The 27983-nt window shown below is 41.1% G+C and overlaps 1 long non-coding RNA gene across 1 annotated transcript; it reads left to right on the top strand.

The window, feature by feature from the left end:
• Nucleotides 1-282: 282 nt before the first annotated feature.
• Nucleotides 283-22593, top strand: LOC121824016 (uncharacterized). The gene is made up of 3 exons (XR_013045901.1): nucleotides 283-496; nucleotides 21757-21851; nucleotides 22370-22593. It is a non-coding gene; the product is annotated as an uncharacterized LOC121824016 (long non-coding RNA).
• The last annotated feature ends 5390 nt before the right edge of the window (nucleotides 22594-27983 follow it).

The raw sequence follows: 27983 nt of genomic DNA, 5'->3' as shown, positions 1-27983 counted from the left end.
TCCAAACTTTCTGGGTTGGTTCACCCTATGATAGAACCACTTATTCTCTTTCTCCTATAATAACTCACAAAGTCATCTGGATTACTTAACCTTTATGGTTAGTCTGTCCAGATATTTTTTAGATTCCCTGTGAAACTCCCCCCACCCACGCCAGTCTGAATAATCTACAAGGCCTAAACTAATGAGCCTGTTGTCAGCTCTCGATGAATGTGCCAACTCACCCATGGGAGGAGCATCGGGAAAAACAGGGACAAGGAAAGGGTTTGTGCAGTGACTGAGCCTGTCAGTAGGCCAGCTGGAAAGCTACTTCAGATGGGGCTACTTCATGTTTGTCTGGAGAACACTGCAGGAGCTCACCGAGTGCACATGAGTGTGTGTTTTCCTCTCTTCTTTCAGCTGTGGGTTTAAGTTTATCTGCTCACAGTTGCGAGTGCAGAGCTGTAAAGCTGAGGCAAGAAACGCTGGAAGGGCAGGAGCTCATCAAAGCCAGCAAGAGGTCAGTCCTCTATGGGATGGCTGGGCTCTCTGTTCTTTTGCTGGAATTTTCTAAGTGAGGAAAAGTAAACCGCACTGGTGTCTTGCTACTCTATGAAACAGCTGAATAACTATGTCGCCTTAGACACTGACTAGCTGTGGGTTTTTTTTTTTTAATCAAATTACTTTGCTTCTCTGAGACTCAGTTCCCATACCCATAACATAAGCATAGATGTCTATGTAATGAGGATGGTGTGAGAGTTAAGTAAGATAACATACATAAAGAGTCGAGTGCAATGCTTGGCACAAAATTTGGTAAATAATAACGGTAACTGGCATGTGTTGGGAACTTACTATGATATATGCCAAATACTCGAATCTTTACAATGTAGTCTGAAGCCCTTAAGACAATCCTTTAAAAGAAGTATTGTTATACCCTTTGAGCAATGAGCCATGAAGAGTAATTAAAGGTCAAACGACTATGGCTGTTGCCTCTAACATGAGTGCCAGTCAGTTAATAAACACCTCTTTGGTATAGCCATTTGTAAGCATGAACTCTAGGGCCACGCAGCCTCGGATTTCATCTCAGCTCTTCGACATGTAGCCTGAGGTATTGTAGAATAATATTTCAAGGTGTGTTACTTTTGTTTGTGCTCTGGAACTTTTGTCTAATGATGCAAAGATGTGTTTGATTAAATGAAATTCACCTGAGTTCAGGAGGCTGAGTCAGCAACTAGCTGACAGGAAGTGATAAAGAGGAGCCGCATGAAAAAGGGTTTATAAGGAGAGATGAGGAGAAGCAGGAGGGCTTTTTGGAGGATGCGAACAAGGAGAGGAGGTGAGCTACTTGCTATTCAACCTCTCTGAAGAGCAGAATTCCACCTTAACCTTTGAAGCTTGAGTTCTTTAGAGGGAGAGAGGGCTAATTAAGTTCCCTTTGTAGCTTTGCAAGAGTTGGAGCCGGAGGGAACAGATTTTCCCCTGGTTAAGGCCCTTGCATCCTAACCGCTGCTGGTAGTGGTGGAGCTGCAGTTGCTGATTCAGGCAGCTGTGGTTTACAAGGCAGCAACCATTTTAAAAAAGGACAGCCCTGGGGAAGACACGGAGCCTCACATTCCTAAGAGAAAAGACAGGAGGAGCTGGTGCTACTCTACCCCATCCAACAACTGAATGGTTGTGCAGCCAATAGGCACTGACTAGCTGGGTGATTTCTACCAAGTTTCTCCACTTCTTAGTGTCTGTTTCCATAATTGATACTATAGCATAGGTGTTTCCCTAATGAAGGTTTTGAAGTGAATTAGTTAAACCAACCCAGCCAGGCCTCTGCAGTTGCTCTCACTGTGTTTTGAACTACCTGGAACTTTAAAGTTAATTTCCATCTCTCATTTTATATATATATATTAGTATCAGACTTTCAATACTCATGCACTTCTCTGTACCTGCGAGATTTCCTGTGTCCTGGCCTGCTGGCAGTCGGGACAAATCTCTTCCACTCACATCCCCCAAGTAAACACACAGAGGCTTATATTAATTATAACTGCATGGCTGTGGCTCAAGCTTATAGCCAGCTAGCTCTCTATCTTAAATTAGCCCATACTATAACTATTCATCTGTGTATCGCCACATGTCCCATGGCTTTACCTGCGTCCCATTACATGTTGCTCCTTGGGTGGCTAGCTGGTTGGTGTCCCACCCCACTCCCCCCACCACCTCCACCTTCTTCCTGGTTCTCCCTTTGAATTTCCTACCTGCCTCTAAGCTGCCTTGCCATATGCCAAACAGCTTTATTTATCGACCAATCTGAGAACACACATATTCGCAGCATACAGAAAGACATTCTCCCATCACTTGTCCTTGATTTTCATAGCGTTTCCTCATTAAAGTACAAAGACGTTTGTCATTTATTAATGAGTTTGCACAGAATGCAGGATGGCTGAGGCTATGGGACATTTGAAATTTTCAGTATGCCACATTGGGGACTTAGAGATATGTTGGTTCGGACCTCCTAGGATAGTTTTACTGAAGGAAACTCATTTTGGAGCGTTTGGATACTCTGCACTGTCATTACTGACCTGGAATTCTAGGTCTTGCTCTCACTAACCTCACTTCACTAGACAACAGGGGTGTTTCTCTCTCTTAAAGCCAGCTCTCATGTCCTCTGGTTCTTCAAAAACGTATCACATTTGTGTTGAGAATGTATATACTTATCATAAAATTGAGAATTATTAAATAATAGAGAATTTCATAATGTGTTATATTAGTTACTTCCCTATTGTTATGATAAAACCCTATAGCCAAGGCAACCTTCAGAAGAAAAATTTATTTAGGATCTATGATTTGGAGAGTTATGGTCCACAGTGGTGGGAACAGCAGGCGGCAGACATGGCCACTGGAGCTGGAAGCTGAGAGCTGAGGGCTCATGTCTCAAGTCACAAGCAGGACACAGAGAAAGCCAGCTCAAAATGGTGCAAGTCATTAAACTTTCAAAACTTGCCTCCAGTAACATACTTCCTCCAGCAAGGCCACATCCCCTAATCCTGCCCAAACAGAGGCAACTTGGGCCCAAGTGTTCAAATGATCAGGCATGTGCAGGAAATGTTATTCAAACCACCACATTCAACTCCCTGTCCCCTATATGCAAAATGCATTTAGTTCAATTTCAAAAATCCCCATGGTCTTTCACAGTCTCAATACTGTTTTCTGCAACCCAAGTCAACCTCTGAACTGTAATCTCCTGTAAAATCAAAAATCAAATTACATGCTTTCAATATATGGCACATAATATATATTACCTTTCCAAAAGGGGAGAAGCTGGGCATAGTGAGGAACTACAGGACCAGAGCAGAACTGAAAGCAAGCTAGGAAACCAGCCATCTCATTTCATTCAAATCACCACATGCATTCAATGTAATTTGAGTATATTCATTCCTTAGGGCTCCCTTTAACTCCCATCAGATCCACTCTCACTTCTTCAACCCTTCGCCTTCCTCCTCCTCCTCTTCTTCTCCTTATTCACTTTCTCCTTCTCCTTCTTCTATATAATGCACTCAGTCCATTTGTGCTTCTCATATATTCATAGGTGTGGGGCCATCAACTGAAGGTACCACACTCTTGTTAAAGAAAATTGACTCTCCCAGAAGGCATCAACTTCCAGTGGCTCTTCAGATCTTGCACGGGTCTTGCATGGACACGGACAGCTGCTGTGAGTTCATGAGCACAGTGGTCCTTTTGTGTCCATAGGACAGTATTTTGATCCAGTCCTTCCTGACCTCTGGCTCTTCCAATCTCTCCACCCATATTCTAAAGTAGTCCCTGAGCCTTGTAGAGAGAAGATGACTTACAGATGTCATGTTTGTGGCTGAGCACTTCGTAGTCACTCTGTACTTGGATAATCTGTGAGTTTCTGCACTAATTGTAGTTCACTGAACAAACTCCTCTGTTGCTGGAGAGCTTCTCTCCAGGCTCCACCAAGCCCCGCAGTCCCACAATCCACTTATAAAATAATCACTCAGACGCTTATATCACTTATAAACTGTATGGCCGTGGCAGGCTTCTTGTTAACTGTTCTTGTATCTTAAATTAACCCATTTTTATAAATCTATACCTTGCCACGTGGCTGGTGGCTTCCCAGCGTCTTCACATGCTGCTTGTCCTGGCGGTGGCAGCAGTGTCTCTCCCCTCAGCCTTCCGCTTCCCCGAATTCTCCTCTCTCCTTGTCCCACCTACTTCCTGCCTGGTCACTGGCCATCAGTGTTTTATTTATATAGAACGATATCCACAGCATTTCCCCTTTTCTTCTTTTTTTAAAAAGGAAGGTTTTAACTTTAACATGGTAAAATTACATATAACAAAACAATTATCGAGCAAGAATTACAGTTACAATATTAAAGAAGATGTCCTATCTATCTTATATTTGTGAGTTTAAGGTTTTATATCTAACTTATCTTTTATCATAACTGAGGAAATTACAACTATCTAGTTTTCAACCACATCAAAGACCTGAGAAGGAACATAATGGTACCTGAGAAATGGTAGATGGATGCAAGCAACTTTCGGGAATCTTGCAAAAGTAGACCAAGACAGCTGGCAGCCTGGACAGTCACCTAATGTTTCTCAGCATTGTTGGTGCATTCAAATTGGCTACAGGCCTAGAGTCTCTGACAGACCATTTTTAGAAGTAGGAATTCTGAGAGACCATCTTACCCTGTCTTGGCAGAGTACAGTGGTCGCTTTCCTTGTGTCCCGCTTGTCCAGAAAGGACAGCATTATATTTGTACTGTCAGCCATCAAGGCAAGGGCAGTTCTTTGCCCAGTAGGCCATTTTGTGCCAAGAAGACAAACTTCCCAATGGAAATGTCTTAGAAGCCCAACATTCTCTCGGGATCAAATTGGTGCAGCCAGGAGCAATTGTGTCTCATGTCAACAGAATTCTAAGTTATTTGAATGCCATATTCTCTAGGTCTATGAAGTGTTTGAAGATTACCTATCTATCTGAAATATATCTATGTATATCTAGAAGACTTAACTAACATGGCTACAAATATGATTATCATAGATGACTAATTATTAATCTATTTTTAATTATCTATTACAATTTTAAATGAGTTACATAAACGTAATACCTCAAACAAGAATAGAAATAAATATATACAGTATAACAAAATTAACTTCAAGTTTGTATCAATTAACTAAAATTTATACCAATGTAAAACATTTTAAACATAAACTAAAATCTATACCAATGTAAAACATTTTAAACAAGTTGTTCTTTAAAAGTAGGTTCATTAATCTACCCTTTTATCTTATCATCTCCACATCCTCCTATATATCTAATCATATCCCCTTTTACTTTTTTTGAAAGAGATCACATTTATAATCAACCTGTTTTAAATAAAAATAATGGTTTTTCTCTGTCCCACACCAGAGGGCTCTTCTGATTTGGGACACAAGAATCTCTTAACCATTTTTTTAAAAGCAATATGTCTGGGTTTAGAGGGGGAGTGAGCCAATTCCACCTCTAAAGCCAGCTTGGTATATTTGGGAATTTGGGCGTAGCATCTCTTACTACTTCATGCTGGAGGGGGGCGCTGTATCTTATGGGGAAGCAAAGAAAATTTTAAGCCTATGGGGTAGTCCGTGAGGCTGTATTGTGTGAACCAGTTGCCTTGAAACCGCTCTGGATGTTGGATCATCTGGGCCATGGTGTCATCAGAGACCTTTCAGGGGGTCTTGGCTGGTGAAACCTGATGTATCTTAATCTGGAACAAATCCACAGTCTCTGGCTTTCTGTGGAAACAAAAGCAAAACCTCTTTTCCAAAGTAACATATCCTTATATCCAAATTTTGAAGTCAAGGTACCTTTAAAATATACATTTTGGCATAACTGAACAGCTTTTGCAATCAAATGTTTTTCTTCAGTTATGAATATCAAAGACAACATAATCCAGATTCTCTGTGTGGTAGCCATCTTTACGTGGCTTATTTTTTATATTACCTCGAGCCTATTTGCTTTAAACTGCACCATTCTAAGACTGAAACCGCGCTGTGGCTGCTGGCTCCACCCACTTCAGCTTACCAACATGGCGGTGGTACGTTTTCCGCCAGCTCTGGGAGTCATCAAGTCTCAGAAATAGTGGGTCTAAGCTTTTTATCAAAGCAGGGTGTAGCCCAGAAACCTTTTTTTTTTTTTTTTTTTTAAATACTAGTAAAGACTAAATCTACCACACAGCGTAATGTGCCGCTGGCAGATGCCTCATTTCCGCCATACTGCCGGTCAAACGCACACGCCAGGAACCCGCCAGTGTTCAAACCCGTGTTTTGCGGCGTCTAGCTGCTCGTATGAGACAAGAAGCAGGAACCTGGTTTTGGCTCTGTTTAGAATTGGTTATTAAATATTCTCAGGTTTAAGGTGGAAACTCGAGCCGTTGGGCGCCATTTGTTGCTGGAGAGCTTCTCTCCAGGCTCCACCAAGCCCCGCAGTCCCACAATCCACTTATAAAATAATCACTCAGACGCTTATATCACTTATAAACTGTATGGCCGTGGCAGGCTTCTTGTTAACTGTTCTTGTATCTTAAATTAACCCATTTTTATAAATCTATACCTTGCCACGTGGCTGGTGGCTTCCCAGCGTCTTCACATGCTGCTTGTCCTGGCGGTGGCAGCAGTGTCTCTCCCCTCAGCCTTCCGCTTCCCCGAATTCTCCTCTCTCCTTGTCCCACCTACTTCCTGCCTGGTCACTGGCCATCAGTGTTTTATTTATATAGAACGATATCCACAGCACTCCTCTGATGAAGCCTGAGAGTTGGAATAATTTATGGTTATAGGAATAGAAATTTAGAGAGCAGTTTATTACTATGTCAGTTTAGCAAAATAATAGAAGTCAGGTTCACCCTGGGACCTGTGAAACTCCCAAGCATGGGTTCTTGACCAGATTTATAGTACCATACATGTGTTTCCTCCTGTGGAACATGCCTCAAAACCATCCAATGATTGGCCATTCCCATAACATTCATGCCACTATTGCATCTATGGGAATATTATCATAGCTCACAGGTTCAAGGATGGGTAGAGCTGTTGATGATTTTTCCTCCTATGGGCTTGAATACCAACTTCTATGAAAGCTACTCAGCAGGTGCTCCTGGTCAGTACCAACTTGATGTCTCCATGTCCTGTGACCAAAGTGTGTGATATCTTCAGCTTAGAGTCTTCACATTGAGCTCTGGTGAGCAATCAAGAGCAGTGGCAATGGCCTACTGAACAAAAATATGTTTGTACAGAGACAAAGACTGTTCCCCCAACAAGACCCCAAGAGTTAGGATAAAGAAACAAACTAGACTAAAGCTGATTCCAGTGTTTCTCTGTGTGCCCAACCTCTTAGCATCTTTAATTAAACTATTTTGGTTCTTCATTGTAGTGGTTTGAAAGAAAATGGCCCCCAAAGGAAGTGGCACTATTAGAGGTGTGGCCTTGTTGAAGTAGGTGTGGCCTAGTTTTGTTGGAGGAAGTATGTCACTGTGGGGGGTGGGCTTTGAGGTCTCATTTGCTCAAGCTTCCCTCAGTGTGACTTTCAGATCATTTCCTGTTGCCTGCAAGATGGAGGACTCTCAGCTACTTTATCAGCACCATGTCTGCCTACCATGATAATGGACTGAACATCTGAAACCACAAGCCGCCACCTCAATTAAATGTTTTCCTTTATAAAAGTTGCAATGATCATGCTGTCTCTTCACAGCAATAGAAACACTAGCTAAGGCATTCACTCAGCACAACTGTTCAAAAGAAGGATGTTGGACACCATGGGAAGCTTTAGAGTGTGGGACTATAAAGCACACTGCAGGCCGGGGAGGAGACTCTCATCCTAGTGGAGCTGCCAGAGATATCTGACCTATCAAGTTGCCCACATGGTGTGCATGAGATCTCCAAGGATGGCAGCTTTTGTCACTCTTGTTGGGCTGGGCTTCTGGTGATGCAGCTACCTTGAGTTGTTCCTGTACCTCTAAGGAAGTAATCTCACAGCCACACTCTTGTCAGTAACTGCAGTAAACCCATTGGTCTGCCAAGTTGGCCTTTGGTAGAATTGTTACTTTGTTCAACAGGATAAAAATCACACAGCAGGATAAAAATAGGTTCTCTCAAATTTTACCAACATAGTTCCCTATTCAGTAAGGACATTGGAGAACTGAAGTAATAGGCTTCAGAAAATCCTCCGTAAGACTTTGTTTTAATAGCTCAGGGATTGTCCGTGTGGTCCATCATGTGGTCAGAATGATGATTGACTGTTTAGACCCCTGCCTATGCAGGCTGATATTTCCCCTAGTTCATGACATTTGCTAAAGGGCTTGCTAAACCAAAAAGAGTGCTTCCCCACTCTCCCTCCCAAAGAAGACACAAACCCATCAAAGGATTTCTGTAAACAACGTTTTTAATGGACATGCTGCTTCCCACAGTTCCCCACACTCCCTATGAAAGCTTTCATGTTGTCACCTGGTCCCCAAATGTCCTGCATAAAGAAAGTGAAGCTCAAACATCTTGTTTGCGAACAGTTTTGCAGCTGTGCAAATACTGTGTGTGCGAACATTAATCCATTAATGTTAGGTGAGATTTTGTTCTTTAAATAGCAAATACCTAAGTGGAGTGAGTTAGTATCTACATTATGAAAGCCTTCACAAATTCTATTCTAGATTTTCATGGAAAACAAAATGCCAGTATGCTTTATTTAGTCCTCTTGGCTCCAGGGTTTGGGGATCTTGTTTAATTCCTACCTTTACCATGAAAGGTCTCAATGATTCTAATCACTTACTCAAAACTACTAATGGTGTATTTTGGCTCAGCCTCGGAGAAGAATGCTAAGGAAACAAAACTGAATGAGAATCAAGGAGCCTGGGGTCAATGTAAAAAGCAGATTTTTTTTTGAAATAATATTTTAAATTGGTGCATATAAATCATACATGGTACCAGGCTATTAAGTAATGGGATAAATCCATGGAGTCTATTTGATGGTCAAAGGAATTTACTTGGGGTTTAACAAAACCAGAATAAAGGAGTTGGCCGCAGAATCCTGGAGGGGTGGGGCATGGTCCAAAGTGGTTCTCTGGAGAGCTCTGCCTTGATCACACCAACATCCAAGACCACCAGGTAGGAAGAGAGGGCAGCACATTTGTACATTTCAGGTCTTAAGGATTCCCCAGTGGCCACACCCCAGGGGCAGGTACCTAACAGCCACCTGCTACTTCTCTAGGGGTGTGGCTTCAGTGCATAGCACAAACAGCTATCCACAACAATTAAGGGAATTTTATACACAGATTTTTCAAGCATATTCCCGTAACCCCTACTCTCTCAAACTCATTCCTCCCATTGGTCTTCTTTGTTCCCTAAGTAGGTTTGTTTATAATATATCATAGATACACATATGATTCTATGTATTTGACTAAACCTAGAATCCACAACGATGATAATATGTGCTATTTGTCTTTCTGAGACTGACTTCATATGTATAATATGATTGGTACTATTTTCATCCATGTTCCTGCAGAGTACATTACTTCATTCTTCTTTATGCCTGAAATCCCATTGTGTATATATGCTAAATTTTCTTTATCCACTCCTCTGCTGATATTTGGTGCCAGTGCTTAGCTCCTGTGAAATAGTGTAAACACCACTGTGTAAGTGTGTCTGTAATAAGTTCACCTGGAGTCTTTCAGGTAACTACTTAGACGTGATCCTATTTTAGATTTATATGTCACACTTTGAGAATTCCCCATGCTGTTTCCACAGTGGTTGTTCGCATTCCCACTAGTGGCACATTAAAGGTACCTCCCCTTTTTCCCACATCTTTGCCAACATTTGTTATTTATCTTCTAAATGACTGACATTCTCACTGGAGCAAAGTGAAAGAAATCTCAATGTAGTTTCAATTTTCATTTTTCTGATTGCTAGCAATGTTGATGATTTTCATATTTACTGGCCATTATATTTTATCTTTTGAGAACTGTTTATTCATTTGCCCATTTATTTCATTATTTCTTAGGTCCCCCCCCTTGTGTATTCTAGAAGATATCAACCTTTTGTCAGATATATATCTGGCAAACAATTCCTTCCCATTCTGCAGATTTCTCACTGTTTCCTTTGAGGTGCAGAAGTGACTTAATTTCATGACAGTCTCTCTGCCAATGTCAGCATTATTTCTTATTCAGAAGGCTCTTGCCTATGTCTATATCTGAAGATGTTTTTCTTACTTTTCCCTCTAACTGCTTTAGAGTCTCAGGTCTTACATTAAAGCCTTTGACTCATGTAGACTTTACTTTCCTACAGGGTGGGAAATGGGGATTTAGCTCCACTGTGCTAGGTGTGGGTGTGCAGTTTTCCCAGCACGGTTCCCTGAAGCAGCTCTTTCCCCAAATGCAGAGTTTAGTATCTTTCTAAAAAAAAAAAAATCAGGGAATCCTGACTGTAACTGGATCCTGTATTCTATTCCATCTCTCTGATTTCTGTTTTGGTACCAGTGCCATAATACTTTGTTTACTGAGGCTCTGTAGTATAACTTGGAGTCAAATATAGGGATCCCTCCAGAACTGTTCATCTTGTCCACAGTTTCTTTGTCTGTCCAGGACACCTGAATTTTAAGATTGTTTTCTCTATTTCTGTGAAGAATGACATTAGACTTTTCAAAGGGATTCCATTGCATCTGAAGATGGCTTTCGGTAGTACAGGCATTTTCAGAATATTAAATTTTTCCATCCATGAACATGGATGGTCTTTTCACCTTCTAGTACCTTCTTGAATTTCCTTCTTATGTGTTTTAAAGTTTTCATTGTAGAGGTCTTTCACTTTCTGGATTAGGTTTAATTCAAAGGTTGTTTTCTGAAGCAGTTGTGAATGAGAGTTACCTTATTTCTTTCTCGGGGTGTTTGTTTTTAGTATGTACTGATCTTTGTATATTAATTTTGCTTCCAGCCATTTTGCTGAAAGCAATCATTAGTTTTAAGAACTTTGTGGTGAAGCCTTTAGAGACTCTTAGGCGTATAATCATGACATGAAAAGGTAAATAATTTTAACTCACTGTGGTAGGATTTTGTGGTACACATGGGGTGATATCCAAAGAGGGGAAGGGCTAGTTTTTGATGGAGAGGCATGTTTCAGTGACAAGTCTCTGAAAAGAATATGCCTTAGCCTGTAAATTGGAAATAGGAAGGGAGGTGAGGGGCCAAGAACACCAAGAGTAAACACACAGAGTTAATTGATCTGGGCTTTGGGGTGCTCATGGAGACTAAACCGCCAACCAGAGAACTTGCATAGGACTGACATGGGCATTTTGCACATGTGTTACAGTCATGTGTCCTGGTCTTCTTGTGGGACTCCTAACAGTAAGAGTGGGGGCTGTCTCTGACTCTGTTGCCTGCTCTTGGGACTCTTTCCTCCTGCTGGGTTGACTCATCCCGCCTTAATAGGAGAGGAGGTACAACTTGATATCTCATGACTGGCTGATATACATGTAAGGCCTGCACTTTTCTGAACGGAAGAGAGACAGAATGAATAGGGAGTAGGGGTGAGAATGGGGGGAAGAACTTTGAAGAAGAGGAGGGAGAGTGGAGAAACTGTTATTGAACTGGGAAAAATTAATTAATTGATTAATTAACAAAAAAGAAGGAAAAAATGGGTCATTGGTGTTGTCCTTGTTCAGCTCATGTTTGCGTAGTCATTGTGGTGAGTCCTTCTAGATATAGCTCCTGATGCTGCTAGGAGACACAATCTCACAGCAAAGTCCTCCGCCTCCTACCCCCATTCTCCGGCTCTTACTGTCTTTCCACCCCCTCTTCCACTGTGTTTCCTAAGCCTTAGATGCAGGCGTGAATGTGATGCTTAGCCACCAGGGGGAGCTGTGGGTGACTATTGGAAAGGAGCTATGCCTACAGAGGCTGATTTTGGTATTGTGGAGAGACTGGAACACTGCAGGTCCAAAGGCCAATCACCTTATCCTTGGCGAGGTACAGTCCTTCAGAACAGCCATTCCTTGCCTGCTTCTGTGTAGGAACTTACATCTTGTGATTAATAGGTATAAACCATTTAGAATCTACTAACTTAGCAAGCTATTAGCTTCTACAAATCCAAAAGCTAAGAATGCCATCAGATAGCATGTTGGGCCAATAAAAAAGACTTCCTCCATCTCACCATACCTGCATCTCATGGACTCACAAATATGTTTTAAATTTGCCTTGATTCATGACTTTCTTTTTACTGTAAAACTATAAACACTTTGTGAAACTGCTTCCATGTTGGAACATGGAATTTGGGGCAATCTAAATTTGGGTCATAGTCACTCAAAATGGCTTCAAAACAAGCTATGTCTTATTCCCTTTAAGATGAGGACTGTAGTTTTTGTATCAACCATTATTGCATCCAACTGTACAGGAGAGAAGCTCATGAGGCCACAACCCTACACAAAGAACAACATAGGTAAGCTTGGAACAGAAGATGTGGTCTTTCCTAAGGGCACTCCTATTGGTTGTCTAGTGCCAAACAGTTACCACTGAAAACATACATTTAAGTAGCAGTATATGGACTCAACAGATTACATTTGGAGCATATATCCATATACAAATACATACATGCATGCAATAACAATTGGTGAAAAAAGAAGCTGTGAATTTGAAGAAAAGTGAGGGGTATATGGAAGGGTTAGGAGGGAGGAAAGGGAAAGGAGAAATGTAATTAAATTATAATCTCAAAAATAAATTTGATTAATTAACTATTTAAAAAGATTGGATCTACTTTACCACTGTGTGTCCCTGGACCAAAAGGAAGAAGAAAAGACTTGGTAAATAAAAAGAAACAGATCTGGAAATTGTGGATTGCTGACCTTTAGGAGACTGAATTAGGAAGTCACTCATCTGGTTCCACTTTTGAGGCAATTTTTGATATCATTGTTGTGGAATATTATTTTAACTAGACAAAGATGTGTTATATTTGTTTATGCTGCAAAATATTACTTTAACTGTGTAAAGGTATGTTGCATTTGTTTAATGATGTAAGGATTATTACACTTGTTTACACTGCATGTGTTTAATGATGTAAAGATGTGTTGCATATATTTCACCTGCCTGCCTAATGCACCTGATTGGTCTAACAAGGAACTGGATGGCCAGTAGCTAGGCAGGTCTGACAGGAAAAACAAAAAGGAAGGGAAATCTAGGTTCAGAAGTAAAGAACAAAAGAAGAGAGGAGAGAACTAAGGAGATGCCTCGGGCCAGGAGCCAGGCATCTGCCAGCCAGTCAAACAGGAGAATCAGTGAAATTAAGATATACAGAGGGAAAGAAAAGTAAAAAGCCTTGAGGCAAAAAGTAGATAAAGAGAAACAGGTTAATATAACTTAAAAGAACTAGCCAGAAATGAACCTAAGCTAGGTCAAGCATTCATAACTAATAAGAAGTCCCCATGTTATGATTTGGGAGTTGGTTGGTGGCCCAAAAAAACAAAGCCTAGTACACATATTCCTCACTCTGTGCTTTGCTTTTGCTACCAAACAAGAGGGGCATGAACATCAGCAGGCGTTTGATTGACTTTGCCTTCTGACACCTTTGTTCTCTTGCCAAAGGCTTCTCACTGACAACAGAAAGAGAACAGGAAATAGAAGAAAAGGAACCAGAGATGTAATAAAGTTGTCACCCTACTCAAAGAAGCCATTCTGGGGCATTTCTACTGCTCATAGATTCCTCCAGGCCAAATTGTCATTTCAGGTACTTTTGAAATCCTAATCTAGGTAGCTTTTCACTACTGTGGCAGCCTTGAACATAATCTTAATGTTCCTAAGGTTGCGTACTGCTTGCCAGGGAGGTAGGTCAGCAGCCTCTCTGAAAATACCTAGTTCTGTCTGAGGGAGGGCTCTCAAATCCGTAAACCCAGTTAGAATGGAAAAGTCTAAAACTGAGTGGAGAAGAATTGCTCTCTTAAGCCAGTGCTTTATAAGGGTCTTTTATATGGTTGAAAACAACTGGCATTTTGCCAACCTCCTAAGAGAGAGAGAGAGAGAGAGAGAGAGAGAGAGAGAGAGAGAGAAAGTGCTTTGATGTATGTGTGTTTGGCTTGAATAGGAAAAAGAAGAAAAATCAAAACCACAAACAAACAAACAAAAAATCTTCTGAGGTCAAGAATTAAAGGTAGCATTGTAAACTTCGCAAATGTTGAATGCTTTATGAGAATGAGACCAAAAGATGAGGCAGAAAGGAGAGGGGGAGACAGATGGAGGAAGCTCAACCCCTTATTAGTATAATTCTTTCATGTCTTCTTATTTGAATGAAATGCTTCAAGTCTTTATGTTGGATTTTCAATCGGTGCAATATGAAATGTTCTCTGGCCAAGCAACAATGCATCCATCTAAGAACCAATGAGAGACTTCCTAAGATCACTAACCAGCCTCCGTAATTTAGCTGAAACTTCTAGTGCCTGTGAATACACACATGCAAGCTCCAATTGACACCAGTGAGAGTCAGCACAATGAGAAACAGTACTCAGTGAGTGGTGAGTGGCTATCCCTCTTAGCTGACTATCCTTAAGGCCTATTTCTCAGGGAAAATGTAGTTTTAAGGAAGAATGGCCTTAACTTTGCTAATGATTACTTCATACCATACTCAGCCTCACACAGTTCATACCCACACTCAGCCTCCCCTCCTTACCTTCTATTCCATGGCAAAAGATCATCCTACCCAAGACTAGCCTGAACCATTCTATTTCAACTTCTTTAAGGATTTTATACAACATCAGCCCTCCATTCCCTAGGCTCCCTAGTCTTTTTTTCTCTATTTGACACCATCATATCTACATTCTCTCCAGCTCTTTTCTTCAGTCCAATAACGGAGAAGCTATGCCTCCACACACCACACCACACTTGCATGCTGTAGCTCAAGGCTTTCTTCCTCTCCTTCCTCTTCATTACAGCCTCTTGCCAATTTGTCTTCTCATTTCTCCAGTTGACTTCTGCTTTCTGGGTGATCCCTGAACCCTGTCCTAATGACCATTGAGCAGACTATCTGCTCAAGTCAGCAGAGGCTTCAAAATTATCAAGTGTGATGAATGTTTTCAGCCCTTCCTTATACTCCATCTGCTGTTAGACTCCAGGCAACACCCTCTCTCAGCAGCATTGCCTCTTTTGAGTTCAGTGTTACCAGAATCTCTGGTTGTATCTCTGTTTCTTCTTCTTCTTCTTCTTCTTCTTCTTCTTCTTCTTCTTCTTCTTCTTCTTCTTCTTCTTCTTCTTCTTCTTGCAATTCTCAGTCCCTATACACACGTCTCTTTTCCATTAAGGGCATCCCAGGCCCTCTTTTCTTTGTGCATCCTTTCTCTGGGTAGCATTCCAGACCTGAGTATTCCTCTGAGTAGCTGTCTCCACTTGAACATCTCAGAGACTATTTAAATACACAATATCCAAACCTAGTTCTATTATTTCAACAGCTTGACGCACTTCTCCTGCAGAATTGCTTATATGCTCCATTAAATGGTGCCATTTAGTTCCCAGGCTGCCTTATCCAGAAATTTGAGGATCATTCCTTGGTACCTTCTCTCTCATCTCCCTCCATCCTATTGCTTCTTCCTTATCGATGGGTGTTCATCTGAACAAGCCACCTCCAACCTTTAAATAGGTTCCCAATCTAACCACTTTCTTATCCTTACAACCACTGTATATCTCCTGGACTACTCTAGCGTTCTATTCAATTTCAGTTTTGCTCCTCGGTAGTCATGGCAACGCATAACACAGCAGAAAGCCTGTGAAAAAATGTGTACTTCATCTGGAAATGCATCCTCAGTTCAGACCACTCATCTTTTCTATTCAGCATTATACAGATTTCAAGTCCTCCCTTCTCTGTGATCCTCCAAACTCTCTCTAGTGTTGTTTTCTTTCTAACTGTTTCATTGCCTTTCACATATCCCTTCAGGACAGCTCCATTGGCCCTGAAGGAAGTCAAATCAGACTATCTTTGGAGGGATGGTGAGGGTTAAGGTGAGATCTAGATAAGATTTAGGGTCAGGAACAGTGTTAGGATTAGGATCAGGTTAGAGTTGGGTTAGGGTTAAGATTTAAGGCGATGGCTACTCCTATATTCCCCCATGTGTCCCACTCACTAAGACTCTCACTGCATCAGCTGTCCATATTTCAAAGTCTCCTCTGCTAGAACATAAGCACAGAAAAGACAAAATAAATAACAAACTTGTGCTCCATGGTATCCCTTCGGACTAGAACTGTGTCATACTCTTTGAAGTTGCTCAATTTGTTTGTTTAACGAGGAGTAAATGAATGTACTAACAAATTTGCTTGTAAAATAATTGATTTTGATCCACGGTATACTGCTACTAAAATACTATGTGAGAATTTTCATTTTAAATAATGACTTGGGTCTAGAATTATCTTAGATACCAAGAAACAACCTGAACACTTACCATTGACTGTGGTATATTAATGCTGGACAAGAGTCACTGAAGTTTACAAGGCTGAGCACCTCAGTTTATACTTGCTCCCCATTCTGCTCTGTCTAGAATGTCTTCCCTTGCCAGCTGGACCCACCTTTGTCCCACCTCTAACATCATAGCACTGCTTAAACTGCTGAACACAAAGGCTCCAACTAGAGAACCAGAGAAGGTAGAAATGTAGACTGAAGCCTTGGTCCAGGTGTGAGGCTACAGAAAACCCAGATGCTGCAGAAGATGCAGAAGTAGAGGTACTTTTGTCATTTGTGTGCCCAGATAAAGTGCCTCTTTACAGTTTGCATAAGGACTCTCCAGAGTGTTAGCCACAGGCATGTGCCATCTGTGAAGTTATTTTTTGAACCCCCAGTTTAAGACTCACCTTGAGTCATGGAGAGAGCTAAAAATGGCTCTTCCACACTAACTTCTAGTGTGAATGCTCCCAAGGATTGATGTCATTGACCACTAAAAGGATCTCACTGTTTGAGCAACTTCCAATCAAATCAGTTCACTAGAGATTGAGGTTTGCTTTATTGGGGCATTTTTTTCCTCTTGGTCTATAGCTTGTTTGTTTTGATTTTTACTTTTGTGTTTTGTTTTTATTTTGACAGAGACAGAGAGAGTGGGCCTAAAATTTGATGATGGGAGAATCTGGGGAAGAACTGGGAGAGGAGGAAACATGATCAAAAACATGTTTTTAAAGTTTGGGTATAGGAGTGTATAGCCTCTCCCATGAAGACTTAACCACCTCTGCAGTCCATTTCTCTCCCAGAAGCAAATTTTAATAAAGAAATGAATTTAGCAAAGGCAGCTAATAATTTGTTTGTTCATTTGTTTGTTTGTTTGAGAGGTTTTCTGCAAAGTTTGCATGATTTCAGCAGTGGGTACAGTAGCAGTGACTTCAAGTCTGAGAACTCAGTTCAGTGACAAGGAAGTTAGGGATGTGCAGCCTGAATGAAGCAAGCATTGATCAGGACTGTGTCCCAGGTCATTAAATTCAGAAAGAACATGCAGTTATATTATTTTATTGTATAGATTTATTTTCAGTTTTTCATCACTTAAATGAATTGTCTAAAACATGCTTCCTGGGATGCTGAGATGCATTGCATGGATAAACAGGAGTGCACAGTGGATGTGAGAAATACTAGGTTAAATACATTTGAACAGGCTTCTAAATAGCAAGATTTACTAAAAACAAAATACGAATCTCCGAAGATGGGGAGTATTATAAACCGTGTTCCAAAACATAGACAAGAAACCTCTTCAAAATTCATTTCAAGGTCTGTGTTCTACAGACCCACCCTGGAAAAAAAAATGTTGCTCAAAAAAATCCCCTTCAGAATTGCTCCTAAAATATCCACCCAAATATCTAGAAAACTATCATCCTTTCCTAAGACTTCTTTCTCTGCTATAGTACGGACCACACCAAATGGTATTTGAAAAGTTTGATTTGCTAAGAGATAATTATTGGTGGTTGGTGATGGACAGCGGCAGGGATCTTCAGGCATGATACAATTTAAAATCTAGCTGAACTTAGGAGGATTGAGAAAAGAACCAGGTGTGATATCAAATTCCACCTTTTTCTTGATTAGGATAGTTGTTGTTGATCTGCAGCTGCTCACCTGTCTGTTCTCCTCACTTGCTTTTAATTTGGGGATTTTCTTTTGTTTTGCCTTAAAGTTCTCCATGCTGATTGTGATTATCTTTCCTTTTCCATTCTCCAGCTTTAGAACTAATTTTTAATCTCCATATTTCTGGGCATCGGTTTTTCAAACATCTCCATAAAATGGTCCCTCTTATTAGAATCTTTGGGAAGCACACCCAGAGACGCCCTCAGCATATGCATGAAGCCACAGGTGGTATTGACCCTTATGACTAATGCTTTTTCCTTCTTAAGTGCCCATCATATACTATAGCCCTAACTTTTAAAGTTTGAGATGCAACAGCAAAACTAACACAGTTCATTTTTTCTCCTTATAATTTTACAGATAGAAGATTTGTTCTTAAACACCTCAGCAGATGATTTTTTTCTTTGTTTAAGTTAAAAACTTTCACCTTTTTCCTTAAAGAAGCTCCTTGGAGCTTCTCTTTGGCTCATCTGCATTGCCAGAATCACTACTCTTGTGCTCTGGGGTCATTGGTTCATAAGATAAGGGCTCTTAAGCATAACACTGATCCAACCTGATGCTTAAGACCAATACAATGGCCTGACAGTGTATACAATGTAGATACATGGTTGTTGTGGAATATATGTTGAAGATGTGTTACATTTGTTTATGCTGTGGGACATTTGTTTAATGATGAAAAGATGTGTTGTATTCTTTTATGTTGTATTTGTTCAATTCTGTGAAGCTTTTTATTGTGCCTGTCTAAAACACCTGATTGGTCTAATAAAGAGTTAAACAGTCAATAGCTAGGCAGAAGAAAGGATAGGTGGGGCTGGCAGGCAAAGAGAATAAATAGGAGGGAAGAGAGATGGAAGAGAAAGAAAAAGGAGAAGGAGAAGAGGACATCAGGGGACAGCCACCCAGCTACACAGCAAGCCACAGAGTAAGAAGTAAAGAATGGTATATAGAAAGGTAAAAGCACAGAGGCAAAAGATAGACTTATTATTCAAGTTATGAAAAGCTGGCTAGAAACAAGCCAAGCTAAGACTGGGCATTCATAAGGAAGAATAAGCCTTGGTGTGTTTATTTGGGAGCTGGGTGGTGGGCCACCAAAGAGTAAAGAGTAAGAAGAAAAGACAACTACACATGAAGCAAAGGAATCATTCACCTCCCCGACAGAATAGGACCCCTCGCTGTTCATCACGCTTCTGAGAACAGAATGCAGTTCAAGATTTGTGAATTGTGTATTTCTGAATATTTCCATTTAACATTTCTGAAGATAGATGAGCATAGGTCACTGAAGTAGCAGAATATAAGACCAAAGATAAAGGATGGCTACAGTCTGAAAAAAGTACGGGCAAGAATGGGAAGCAGGCCGGGCGTGGTGGCGCACGCCTTTAATCCCAGCACTCGGGAGGCAGAGGCAGGCGGATCTTTGTGAGTTCGAGGCCAGCCTGGGCTACCAAGTGAGCTCCAGGAAAGGCGCAAAGCTACACAGAGAAACCCTGTCTCGAAAAAACAAACAAACAAACAAACAAACAAACAAACAAAAAAAAAAGAATGGGAAGCAGGGTGAAGAAGGTACTTAGCTGAAATGGGTGGTTTAAAATTTCTAATGCCTCCTCAGCACCACAGACTGACTACATCAGAATCAGGGTAGGAGCAGATTACCCTCCACAATATGGGCGGGGCCTCACTCAGTCAGTGACAGCAGGGGTGTGTGCTGGGGGCAGGAAGGTGTCCATACCTGTATGTACATGGAATCCAGAGGAGTCCAAAGGAGTTCCCGCTTTCTCGTCCTCAAGGCTGGCAGCCAGCAGACTGCTGCAATACCTTCTCCACTCCCCCCACAGCACTGGAGTTACAGGGAATATTGGGTCATGCTCAGATTTTAAAATAGGTGCTGGGGAGATTTGAACTCAGGCCCCTTGGACTTGTGCAGGAAATGTTTTTGCCCACTGAGCCATCTCCCCAGTGTCATCACAGATGGACAATGTCATGCCTGGCTGTTTACATCAATATTAGGGGATCCGAACCCAGGTTTGTGTGCCTGTGTGGCAAGCATTTTACCAACATCTCCCCAACCCTCGAGCTGGCAGTGTTATGAGAAAAGATGGGGGTTCCCAGAGAAAGAAGAAACTTTGCCTTTAAATTGCCTTAGGTCATCAGTTGCCACATAGGCCTCCCTGGCTCCCAGCTTGCTAGCCTGCCCTGAAGCTGTGAGAGTTTTCAGCTCCCAATCATGTGAGCCAATTCCTTAATATTAACCTCCCAGCAGAGATGTAGATATGCAAATAGACAGACAGACAGACAGACAGACACGTGCACACACACACACACACACACACACACACACACACACACTCACTCACATCTATTGCTTCTGTTTTCCTAATCTTGAATGACAGTTTTATATTCAGTCTTCCATACTTTTATCAGGATTATGGGTATTTTTTAACCTGATACCCCCAATGTCTTCATTATAATTTGAGAATAGAATAACTTGTTTTGTTTTGTTTTGCAGAGTAATACACTGAATTGAAGCAATAGAATCTTTATAATTGAACATGAAGAATAATACACTTTTCCTTGACCAAATTAGCCTTTAATTGCCCTTGCTCTTCCAGTTAAATGGATCATCTTGATCTTGAACATTTTTAATTAGGATATTTATATCAGAGAGCAAGTGTTAAAATTGTTTTAACTTGAAAGGCTCAGTTTGCAATGGATTGGAATAGATTCTGGTGGGTGTTTCTGAACAACCAATAAGGATTAATTGAGACTCAAATGTTGTTTATTTTTTTAATTATGTAATTGCTATTCATCCAGCCTTCATGATTTTCTATGTTAAATAACCATGCTTGTGTCTCACCCCAGCCTCTCTGTTTAGTTAACCAATTCATTAAGAATTGGGGATATTCTGCATTCATTAGCATTCTAATGGGCAGATTGATTCCCTGTAGCCCAAATATCTACATGTGTTCAACGTTTGAGCTCATCTTTATTCCCTTGTAAGTGATTATCGTTCTTAATTGCAGATGCTAGAAGTTGAAAACCATGCCCTGAAACATCCAGTCCAATCCACCTCATTAAAACTGCCCTTGAACGTGAGGTTTGATGTTGGTACAGGCACCACAAAGGCTGACACATGCTCAGGGCTAGAGATCAAGGCTACAGCCACCAGGGATTCCTGTTCTCTGGGCAGTTTCAAATCGGGCATCTCTGCAGAAGTACCTGAGGTCTAATGGTTGTGCAAAGTTTTTCCTCTTCTTTTCCAAGAGGCTTCAAAATCAAAGCCAACCTCAGCATCCACTGAATTGAATTGTATCAACTATTTTAAATTCAAGGATCATATTATGTGAAGTTTTTTTTTTAGAATGTGTGAACACACAGGACACAACAGAAGAGCTAGCTTTGCAAAGTAGGGAAAGGGAAGAGGACGTCAAATTCTTAAAGTGGCTTGCTTACCTGCAGCTTTCTTTGGATTACTGTACTGTCTTTAGATTGGAAAAACTCTTTACATTTTATTTTATTTAAATGTTCTTATAGGCCTATATTTTTCTGTTGAGTGCATTCCCTTCTCAACAACCTGTTTCCACCTTCTTGCCTTTTTCTGATTCTCTCCCAAGAAGAGGCTTCTTATCCTGCATAATGCATAATGACTTCTTGAAGAAAGCAGACAGGATGCTATGATGCCATGTTTTGTTTTGTTTTTTCTAGATAGAGTGTCAGCAGAAGAGAAGAGAGAAGGAAAACAGAGAAACAAGAAATGGGGTGTTTATTCCTAGTTCCTACCACAGCACAGAGGAACACTGGTAAGGAAACTGCCTCTCCCTGGATTCTTAACTGATCCTCTCTAGCTCCCTCTACTGGGAAGGTAAGGGCTGCCCCGCTGGGCCTAGCCTAAGGCATTATGCCTTATTCATTTTTTTCTATCTGTATTTTCAAATTTTGTAAATAGCCTCACCTGTCTGTTATAAGAAGCCCAAGTCTGCTATTAAACTCTGCTTTGTTCCTGGTTTGTCATAAGCACATAGTTCTCTTAGCATGGGAGACCCTTTGTAAACTGGAAGGGGTTTAGCTCACCCATTTACTAAATCTTTGTATAAACCAGGGGAGGAGCAGGGAAAACCATGGCTTTCCAAAGATTGGAGAGCTGCAGAAATGACACAAACAGCAGCCAGCTGACATCATGTGTAAGTTCACTGAAACCAGTGCCATGAAACTCAAGTCCAGCCAACTCCCTGCATATGAGCCTGTTTGTTATTGCTGGAAGGGCTAGGAATTTCCCCTTGCTTATGTCAATAGCTCATAGGGTGCTCCTCTTTGACAGGACCTTGTTTGGAGCCCTGCTTTCAGGGGACAGAAGAACCCACTGCTCTCCAGCCTTTCTTCTAGGGGTGCAGAAAGTACAGATGGAGAAAAGTGGTGCTGGGCTGGCGATGAAGAATCCACACAGTGAGCCCTCAATAAATAGCACATTTGCCCTGAAAAATTCCTCTAAAATTGTGATGTCTCCTTTTCTTCTTATTATAAGCAGGGTAAACAGTATCAGCTCTTACTTTACCCCAAGTGATAGAGTACAAATTAAGTGATGATACTTAAAAAAAAAAATATAAATGTTGCAGCTGCTCATTCCATTTCTTTTTCTTCTTTTGAGCTTTATTTTCCTTTTTGTTTTGTTTTTCAAATTTTGGTTTGTTTTAATACCATGGATTCTTTGGGGTCCCTGGTAAGACCTACTGATCTCTCTTCAGTAAATTTTTTGTGTGTGTGTGTGTGTGTGTGTGTGTGTGTGTGTGTGTGTGTTTGTATGTCTGTGTGTGTTGAAATTAAGGGTAATGGATTAAAAGAAAATCAATTGTATTTAAACACAATTATAAAAATATTTTCATTGTGATAATAGCATGCAGACATAAATAAGATCTGTGCACATAAAATCTAACAGCAGTTCCAATTATGGTTTTTATGTCTGAGTAGCAGACAGCACAAATGATTTCCAAGGTTTTTACAATAGTTTAAAGATGGCCTGGAAATGTGAAATTCCTTTAGTGACAAGAATGTAGACACTGGTCATAAAACTGTGACTTATTGCCTATTTCTATAATTAAATAAAATGCTAAATTAAACCAGGTAAGCATGTGTGATGGTTAATAGTAATTGTAGATTTAATAGGGTCTTGAATCACCAGGGAGACAAATTTCTGGAAAAAGACTGTGATGAATAAGATTATTGAGGTGGAAAAAAACCACTTTGAAGTGTAAGTGGCACTGTTCCATGGGATGGAGTACCCAGCCTGAATTTAAAAAGAGAAAGCCAACAGATCATAAGCATTCATCAGCCTCTGCTTTGGACTACAGATGCAAAGAACAGCTGTCTATAGCTTCAGCCATCATGACTTCACTGCCATGGTGGACTGGAACCTGGAACTCTCAATTACACCTCTCTTTCCTTGAGTTTCTTTTGCCAGGTTATTTTTGTCACAAAGATAAGAAAAGTAACTAATAGCACATGAAAACCAAGGTCTAATTTTTCTTTCTGCCTCTACTTACAAGACCAAAAGGAAAATCAATGCACCTAAAAAAAATTGTGGGAGTCCCATTGAGGGCTGGGCATTTGGTCCTTGCTTATGGAAAGGGGAGCAGAATGATATTTCCATGGGCTTCATCCTCTCCAGTAGACCCATGACCCTAGTTGCCCTCCTAAGATGATGGAGGGGAAATCAGCCATTCTTCTTTGCCTCCTTCTGTGAGTTCTCTTACTCCTATAAGCAGTTTCCCACAGTGAAGAAGAATAATCCCAATAATCACTAACGAACCCTAAGTGGCCCAGCTACTGGTGAGAAAAACTGGAACTATAGCAGTATGTACAACACTTGACAGCAAATGAGGGCAAAGCATCTGTTCCTGAGACCAAGGGCCAAACAATCCAAAACAGAAATGGATCCGAAGATTCCAGAGCTTCTGAGACATATGGGGCTAACAGACAGTAGACCTGGGTGGAGGTGGCTGGCACCCCAGCCATAGTCATACTGCCGAGTTGGCTCTGTTATTTGCTAATTATGTTTCCAGGCAGATGACTTCATGTCTCCAAGCCTCAGTTTACCCACCTGCAAAAGAGAGAAAGAGAGGTTCATGAAACAGGGGGTTCCGAAGAGGATTACATGAGATGAGCAAATGAAAGGGTTAGCACAACGATTGATAAAGTACTCCATTTCAGCTAGAAATAGCACCACTACGTAAAGCTCCCCTGAGCCCTCTTTCTGTTCACATTGTTTGTGTAAATAACCAGATGTAACACAGCACCTGCCCGATCGTGCTGCTAAATTAGATGTCTGACTATACTGAACAACTACAAGCTCACACTGTCTCTAGTGCTGTGCTGTAAAAAAAGAGCCAGCGGTTGTCCCATCCATGACAACAATGTCTAACAAAAGCAATGGTCCATTGCAAGACTTCTGCCCTTGGGCTGAACAAACTACATTTTTCCTCAGCGTCAGACCTGTAAAATCCTGTCATAGCTGTCTGCTTCACAAATAGAGCCCGGTCCTGTGCCAAACTCCAAAATAAGATGCTCAGTAGCTTTACCCAGCTGCTCACTTCAGTTAGCGCATGTCAATACAAGTGAGGTCTATTATGGTTCAGTGATTTTCCATCACTTGTCTGTCAGCAGAGCTCTTTCCCTGTTCCCTCACCCTCCCTGGACTTCTTCAAGAATTTCTTACCACTTTGCTCAGCTTGTTTCCCTGGTGCCTTCTTTTGCATTTGAATGTTTTATGAAAAACCCAGCAACACATCTGAACATTGGCCAGAAGATGAAAGGCACACAAACTTAGAAATAGAACAATACATACGTCCCCTCAAAACAGAGCCTGGAGCCTGAAGCCTCAGTCCCCGAGAAATTATTGTTTACCTTCCCCACATGAAGCTAATGTGTCTACCAACCCATGAGCTTACAATCTTTAGATAAGACCCAATTTCAGAGCAAAATCCAGAATAAGACAAGTCATTTGAGAAATACCATCCAGGATCCACTGTGTGTCAGTTGTGTTACAGGGAGCAGCCTCTGTGGGCTGTACTTTCCTCACAGCTTTGAGCCCACTTCACAATGAGTGTCATTGTCAAGGAGCCAAGGGTCCACAGGATACAACCCCAAATCTGCCACGGTATAAATCCCAGAAGATTTAGAATTTACAGGGAGTTCTCATATGGTCTGGAGGCTGACAGATCCCCCACAAACAACCATGTACTTGTATAGCATAAGTAAATGGGTTTTGATTAGACATGATAATGTGATATTTAATGGTCTTTACCTCTTTAAGGATGAGAGAACTGAATCTTGGAGATGTTCTGCTCTGTTCCAAGTCACGTGCTAAAACCAGCAGGGCCATCTCAATTCCATTTGTTTCTCGTTGTACAGAGGAGAAAGTGGCCATCCTGTCTGACCTAGATGGTTACAATATTCAACCAAACCACTCGAGGGTGTCAATCTACAGCACTTCTTTTTTTGCAGAATTATAAAGGGCTGGAACTCACTGTCACATAGCCACTCCCAAGCAGAACCAGAGCTGACATGGTGAATTTATTCTTGGAATACCTCTAAGGAGGGCCTCCCTGCAGCCATCAATCACCACCACAAGTCCCCCATGGGGTATGAAACCATTTGTTATTTCTATTCATTGTTTGGGGTTTTTTTTTTTTACTGTGTACTATTTATTGATGTATCTAAATATTAATCAAACAAAATAATTCTTTAAAAAATGGACTGTTTCATCTGTCCACACCTGTAATTTCAGCATTCAGGATGCTGATGCTAGGGGATCTTGGGTTCAAGGACAGTCTGGGATACACAAGGAGACTGTTTCTTAAAAACCCAACAAAAATAGGGGAATGTATTTCAACCTCTGAATAAAGTTTTTCAATCACCACTTTAAAACTAGCAATGAGATTTAGAGACACAAGTAATTAGCCAAGAGCTCACCCTTCCCTCAGCCTTGTATGGGTGGCTTTCCTGGTTACAGAATCTCATTTAGAAACTAGACAGCTACCTTTTCTCTTTCTCTGTACAAAATGACTATATGGAATACCTACTGTGTGCTATGTCATCTTCTAGGAGCTGAGGCACAATAGAGAACATGACAGGGTCTGGAGTCTCAGAGAGCCTATAGTTCACATCACATAAAAGTAAATATTCAAGATAACTTCAGTTGTTGAAATATGCTGTAAAATAAATAAAACATGGTGAATATGATAGGGTATGCTTTGCAGATGCCTCAGAAACAGAAAGAAATCATTACCTGTAGATATTGGAACAAACTCTTACAGAAGGTACAGCAGGCAGGGGCTTCTGAGCAAGCAGTGCATCTGTGAGGACTGGGCAGAAGGCATGGTGCTGAAGGACAGAGTGGAGGGACATGATGTTAGGCAATGCAAAGAAGTGAGCAGGGCCAGATCACTCATTGATAGAGAGCTGGCATTCCTAATTTTCCATTGGTGTCCATGCAAGTCTGGATTCAGGACCCACACAGATACCAAAACCCATGAATGCACAAAACTTTTGCAGGACATAGCATCGTGTTTGCATGGAATCTGCATACATGATCTTTTCTACCCCAAGTCATCTCTAGATTATCTATAACATCTAAACCAGTATAAGAGCCATGCAAAGAGTTATGCTCTATTGATTAAAGACTAATAAAGGAAAGTGTCTTTATGTCCCCAGTGCAACTGTTTTCAAGGAATTTCAGTACACAGTTGACTGAACTCATGAATGCAGACTCTATGAGATACAGAAGTATAAATTGTATTTGAATTTATATTAAAGCTACCAGAGGACTTCGAGTAGAAGAGGGATCTAGAATGATTTAATATCTAGAAAATCAGCAAGAATGCATGATTGCTGTTCTCAGGAGCTGGTGATCCCTGTGACTAATGGCATCACAAGGCAGAAACTGAAGAGTCAAGTGCAAGTGTTGAGTGGAGGTCGTCCATATTCCCCACATGCCTCAGCATCTAGCCAGTAATGGTGTTTGTAGTACAACATACCCATGGTCTATCTCTGGATCTCAACAGTGAGAGTACAATTAGCTGGTGCCTTTGAACTCAAGAAGAAATATTTGTCAGTTTTCTTTTTGACATGCAATACCGCCTTTCAGAGAGCAAAAGCCATCTTTTCAGTCCCTTCAGAAAAGGCTTGTGCAAGTCCTGACATCCAGCCTTTCATCTATTTGATCTGTGGGCAAAGGACAATAATCCTCTGAGCATTTCACACTCGGTGCAAACTCTCTTTTGTGTTTGCTGAGGGGGGCTTTTGAAGAGGACTATTGAAAAACTTAACTCTGGTTAATGAAAAGTGAGGTTATTGTAGATGTATGACTTTCATGCAGAGGCCAGGCATTCCTGCAGAAGCAGAGTCCCTGCGATGGGGATTTCTGGGTTCTTACAGGTTATTAGCAGCCTTGAACAAACAGTTTCTCATTAGGAGTTGGCCTTGGCTTCTCATAGCCAAACTGAAGGACTTGACCTTAAACCATTCCTAAATTCTTCTACCTCAGCTTTTACTTACAGTGATCCACTAATCTTTCTACACTTGTGTTGATTTTGAAGAGCATCATGCTGGCAACAATCCCGTGCAATGACTAGGGGAATTGATGTGGGGCACTCTAGCTATCCTCGGCAGTAAAGGGAGAATATGTAATATCCTTAGCAGAGCAGAGAAACCCTTATAAAGAGGAGATAAACAACATCTGTTCCAAGTATTTGTGGGCTCCATGATGGCTGTCATTAACTTTTAAACACTTGAATACCAAAAGGCATATGAAAGCATCAGAGAAATCATGACCCATCTTAGAAGGGAAGATGCAAATAGATAAGAATTAAAATAGCATAGAGCAGGCTCAGTAAGGCCTGGTAAAGATACTCCACAAGGTGTCACACCATCAACTCTAT

Source organism: Peromyscus maniculatus, chromosome 19 (assembly GCF_049852395.1).
Source record: "Peromyscus maniculatus bairdii isolate BWxNUB_F1_BW_parent chromosome 19, HU_Pman_BW_mat_3.1, whole genome shotgun sequence".
NCBI classification, from domain to species: Eukaryota; Metazoa; Chordata; class Mammalia; order Rodentia; family Cricetidae; genus Peromyscus; species Peromyscus maniculatus.
This window is presented reverse-complemented; position numbering and strand designations above follow the sequence as displayed.